Raw genomic sequence first — 6,503 nt, 5'->3', positions numbered from 1 at the left:
ATTGTCAGTATCCATGGCTTCTGATGCTATCTTGACCATGAACAGAGGTGTTCAACATATACCTGCTAAAAAGCTTATGAAGACGTAGGTGTTCTACATACACTTGCTAAAGAGCTTATGAAGATGTAGGCTAAACAAAGGAATGTAAACAGCAACAATCCAATGTGGAACAACAATGACAGGCTCTCCCATTCAAACTTTAACTGTAACTTGTTCCTTTAAGTTTATTTGATAAAGACAAAATCTCTACTGCAATCCTTTCTTGGCAAGCTCACATGTTTCTCTCTCTCTCTCTGTCTGGTAACTCCCTTAACTGTCCATTACAGATTTTTAACATACTAACACTCCTACTATTCAAAGGTCACTCTCAGCTTCATTGTAACATTTTATAAAATGTACTCTTTCCTCCCATACCTCTTCAAAATCTTTATCTTCTAAGAACTGATAACTCAATACCCGACAATTGGATCCAGTGACAATAAATGTTTTATCTAAAATGACTTAACTAAAACAGTTCCCAAGTGCTATTAGCAGAGATCCCACAGAAGTGTAATGTGGCACTTTCAATGCTACCTTCTGGAACAGGTATGTCCCCAAAGAATGAGAGTTTAAACAGGGACCATTTAAATAGGCAAATTGTCGATGGTTAATGTACTCAATGAGAGGTTGACAGGTCAAGATATTCAGTGATTAAATGGCCTACATACACCTAACAGCTTTTCTGTAAGATGTTTTCAAATTTCTTACAGATTTTTCCAAATATCAAACGTAAGAGAAAGCCTACTTTAAAAGTCTTTTAGGTATTTTAGTGGTTTCTGAGTTATCTGTAGGAAGCTCTGACTTAATTGTATAGAGTTTGATATATGTGTCCACTGAATGGATATTTTTCTAAAGATGACAATACAGACGACCAACAGGCACACAGAAAGATGCTCAATATTACTAATTATCAGGGAAATGCAAATAAAAACCACAATGAGATATCACCTCACACCTGTCAGAATGCCGAGTATCAAAAAGACAAGAAATGACAAGTGTTGGCAAGGATGTAGAAGAAAGAGAACACTCGTGCACTGTTGGTGGAGATGTAAATTATGTCAGCACTATGGAAAATGGTATGGAGCATCCTCAAAAAAATTAAAAATAGAACTACTAAACAATCCAGCAATTCTACCTCTGGGTATTTATCTGAAGAAAACAAAAACAGTAATTTGAAAAGATATATGCACCCCTAAGTTCATCACAGTATTATATATGATAGCCAAGATATGGAAGCAGCTAGATGCCCATTGATAAATGAATGGATTAAGAAGATGTAATTAATATATACAAGGAAATACTATTCAATCATAAAAAAAGAATAAAATCTTGCCATTTGTGACAACATGGATGCATCTATAATATATCATGTTAAGTGAAATACTGTAGAATCTCACTTGTATGTGAAATATATAAAACAAAACAAACAACAAAAAAATAGAAAAAGACTCACAAGAGGTACAGTCTTATAGTTATAAAATAAATAAGATATGGGGACATAATATACAGCATAAGGAATATAGTCAATAATATTGTAACAATTTTGTATGGTGACAGATAGTAACTGGACTTACTGTGGTGACATTTTAAAATGTATAAAAATATTGAATCACTATGTTGTATACCTGAAACTAATACAATATTGTATGTCAATTAATCTTCAATTTAAAAAAAATATCTCAGAAGGTGTGTGGAAACAGTTTTTGTTAATCTTAGAACAGGATGCATGGACAGCAAGACCCATTGGTTAGTCAATTTGAGTTTAGCAAGGTTGTAGGGGGAAGAGTTTGGAAGCTAAGATCTTACTATAAGCATCAGTGGAAACTGTTCCATTGTTCAGCATCACTCACACTATTTGCATTTTATAGATGAAGAATATAAGAACTGAATGGCTAAGCAGCTCTTTCATAGTAAGTTATGTAGCTAGGGGATAAACTTTTCTCAACAGAACTCCACAGTAATTTAATTTGCATATAATAAGATTTGCTGGTTTCTCTTCCCAGATCCCATCACCAAACAGAGGTGAGGTTCACTAAAGTTGATATCTTCTGGGTCTGGTCAAGAAGAGATAGCCTTTGGGTGTGCCTGGGTGGCTCAGTCTGTTAAGCATGGGACTTTTGATTTTGGTTCAGGTCATGTCTTGGTGTCGTGAAATTGAGCCCTGTATCAGGCTCCACCTGGAGCCTGCTTAAGATTCCCCCAGAAAAGATGGTCTCTGATAATTTTGACATTCTGAGATTAAGAGATTTATTTCTTAATAGTTTAACAAATGAAAACAAATAAATAAATCTCATTTTTAACATAGTTACTTGAAGAATGAACAATATTTATGGCACTAATCTCTTTTTTCTTTTTAAAGATTTTATTTATTTGAGAGAGAGAGAGAACACAAGTGGAGGAAAAGACAGAGAGAGGAAGAAGCCTACTCCCCACTGAGCAGGAAGTCCAACGCGGGGCTCAATCCCAGTACCGTGGGATCACAACCCAAGTGGAAGGCAGACACCCAACCGACTGAGCCACCCAAGCGCCCCCGCCCTAATCTTGAAGTGATATACACTGTTATTTTGTGTGATTGAAATTTTTGAACTTCACTTACTAGGTTATGGAATAATTTGTTTTCTGCCAGAAAAGGATCTTAAAAAATCATTCACATTTCACATTAAAAAAATCATAAAGCATGAAGTGTCATTTTTCCTTGGTAGTTGCATTTTAGACTAGGGCAATGTCTTATATTATGGGACTAACTGTAGTGTAGAAAACCAGATAATGAAAAGAAAAAAAAGAAAAAAACAATTGTTGGGGGGAGGTTAGAACTTCAGTTTTTTTCAAAATCAAGCCCTATCATTCAATTCAACCTGCCCATCAGTAAATCTATTCCGAGAATCAGATAGGAAAATAAAGCACACATTAAATCCACAGTTAAGAATTGTAGGACTCCCCAGTCCCTAGTTCTATTTGCCCTTTTTATTTCCCCATTAAACTTTGCCCCCCAATTCAGGTGTCCCATCCCTGTGGTACACATGGCTTCTCTTTGTTCTAGGACACCTCTTTGCCACAGCAAAAGACAAACTTGGCTGTTTTGAGAATAAATGTTAGGTCTGATAAGAGTTATTTTGAGTCCTAAAATAATTTATGTGCAAGTTTTCTGTTTGTGTTTCTTTTTTATGTGTATATGTGTTTCCATTTGTTTGTCTTTTGTTTGTTCTTTTTGCCAGAAAACCAGTAGCCACCTGAGATGAAGCATTAAAATAATGAAAAATACATATAATGAGTTACATCAACTTCTTTTTTTTTGAGTTACATCAACTTCTATAAATGAACTAAACATTTATCTACTAACAGCCTGTTAACTGAATTTGCTTCAATATGCCCACCAATCTAAAGCTAATATGCCATAAACTATAGACAAACTCTACCAGCTTTTTCACATCTAAGAGTACATTAAAATACCACAGCCCGCATCCTAGACCTTGTAAATATCCTTTTATTTCCTTGATTTAAGGTAATATTGAGGTGCTATTAAATTTAAGGTGCTGTATTCCTTTATTATAGGAAGTCTAATAAACTTAACTTTGCTTGATCTGCACTTTTTGTTTGTTTCTGGTGATCTCACAGTCAGTAATAACTAAACTAAAATTGAACTCAATACATTGTGCTTACCATCTTCAAAATCATCATTTCTACCCAAATCACTAAATTTTGGAAAAGAAAATATATAATAAATCCCTCTTTCTGTTTCCCCTGTGTCAGAATGGATTTATCATTTCTTCTGTCCTTCTACTTTCACATTATTAATAATGATCTTAATCATTGCAGTAGTGCATTGATAAAATAAAACCATTTCTGATCCCACTGCAATAGTTCTTAATTTTTCTCAATGGCACCAATTTCTTCCCTCTGTTTATTTGTACAATAAGAGATATTCATAAAATCTCATATTATGTTAAATTATTGACTGCCTCACTGCCTAAAAAAAAATCAAGTTTCTATGTCATCAGAACCAATAGTATTGGAAAAAGTACTGATCCAGTTGTGTGTATCTCATAAAACCATGCTTTCCAACCAGTATGTGTTTTGTTTTGTTTTGTGAATTCTCAGATGTTTTACTTGTCTTCAGTCTAGACAGAATCTGCATTTCATTTAAAACTGTATTAAAAATTATTGTCTAAAACAGACACACCTTAAATATTAAGATAAAGTTTGAAAATAAAATTTTGGAGAATGATGGACCTTGTAAAAGATTAATCAAGAGAAAGTTGGTGTTCCAGTACTAATATCAGACAAGGTACACTTTAAGACAAGAGGCATTACCAGAGACACATAGAAACAACAGGTGTTGGTGAGGATGTGGAGAAAAAAAACACTCATGCATTGTTTATGGGAATGAAAATTGCTGTAGCCCATGTGGAAAACAGTATGGAAGTTCCATAAAAAGTTAAAAATAGAACTACCCTATGATCCATTAATTGCACTACTGGGTATTTACCCCAAAATACAAAAACACTAATACAAAGGGATACATGCACTCCAATTAGCAACATTATCTACAATAGCCAAATTATGGAAGCAGCCCAGGTGTCCATCAATTGATGAATGGATAAAGAAGATGTGGTATAATGGAATATTATTCAAACATAAAAAAGAATGAAATCTTGCCATTTACAACAATGTGTATGGAGATAGAGACTATAAAGCTAAACGAAATAAGTCAGAGAAAGACAAATACCATACGATTTCACTCATATGTGGAATTTAAGAAAAAACAAATGAGCAAAAGGAAAAAAAAAGAGAGAAAGATAAATCAACAAATGGACTCTTAATTATAGAGAACAGATTGATAATTACCTGAAGGGAGGTGGGTGGGGGAATGGGTTAAATAGGTGATGGGGATTAACGAGTATACTTGTCATGATGAACACCAGGTGAAGTATGGAATTGTTGAATCACTATATTGTACACCTGAAACTAATATAACACTGGATGTTAACTAACTGGAATTAAAATAAAAACTTAAAAAAAGTAAACATTTTAATAAAAATTGACTATATGCTGGCCAGAAAGCATCAAAAATTCCAAAGGATTGAAAAATGCATAAACAAAATATAAAAATTCATCTATATTTATGAGATAAATTGTAACTTTTGTATCTTCCTGATTAATTTACATTTTAAATTATAAAGTGACTTTTTTCTATGATAATTTCTTCCCATGTAAAGTCTACCTTTGTATACTAACAAAGTAAGAGATTTTTTTCATTATCTCACAGATACAAAAAAAAAGTTAGTAACTTGAATTGTATTCTTCCAAATGATATGTTGAAGTCCTAATCTCCAGAGCCTATGAATGTAACCATATTTGGAAATAGGCCTTGCACATGTGATCATATTAAGATGAAGTCATACTGGAATACAGTAGGTTGGGCCTTACTCCAATAAGACTGGTTTCCTTATAAGAAGAGAAGACAGACACAAACAGGGAGAATGCCATGTGATGACAGCAGTAAATAATGCAGTGATGTAGTCATAAACCAAGGAATGTCAAGGACTGATCACCACCACCAGAAGCTAAGAGGCAAGGAAAGATCCTCCCCTATAGGTTTCAGAGGAAGCATGGCCATGCCAACACCTTGATTTTAGATGTCCAGCCTCCAAAACTAGAGAAAATAAAGTTCTGTTGTTTCAAGTCACTCAGTTTGTGGTACTATTTTATGGTAGTCCCAGAAAATAAGCACTATCATTTAACAAATACTTATGATTTTCAAATGGAATCAGGACACAAACTAAGGGTTGCTGGAATGGTGGGGGGTGGGAGGGATGGGTGGCTGGGTGATAGACATTGGGGAGGGTATGGGCTATGGTGAGCGTCATGAATTGTGTGAGACTGTTGAATCACAGACCTGTACTACCTCTGAAACAAATAATACATTATTTGTTAAAAAAAAAAGAAGAAGAAGAAGAAGAAAGTAGGAAGGGAAAAATGAAGGGGGTGAAATCGGAAGGGGAGCTGAACCATGAGACACTATGGACTCTGAGAAACAAACTGAGGTTTCTAGAGGGGAGGGAGGTGGGGGGATGGGTTAGCCTGGTGATGGGTATTAAAGAGGGCACGTTCTGCATGGAGCACTGGGTGTTACACACAAACAGAGAATTATGGAACATTACATCAAAAACTAATGATGTAATGTATGGTGATTAACATAACATAATAAAATTAAAAAAAAGAGTTAACCTTCTTTTATTTATGTTTTAATGTTTTTTCACAGCCCCTATATTCCTAAGGGGTTTAAAAATATGACTTTTGGAGCAAAGTAGTCTGTTTATTCCTCCAATATGTGATTTATTGATTTTACAAAATACTTACCTAACCCAGTTTTAGTTACTTTTACTAATAACAGATTTGACCTTATTTTTGACAACATATTTTATAATTTTTAGTCTATGTTATCTCTTTTTATTCTTACTATT

This window comes from Zalophus californianus, chromosome 1 (genome assembly GCF_009762305.2).
Source record: "Zalophus californianus isolate mZalCal1 chromosome 1, mZalCal1.pri.v2, whole genome shotgun sequence".
Classification (NCBI taxonomy): domain Eukaryota; kingdom Metazoa; phylum Chordata; class Mammalia; order Carnivora; family Otariidae; genus Zalophus; species Zalophus californianus.
Note: the sequence above shows the minus strand (reverse complement) of the source record.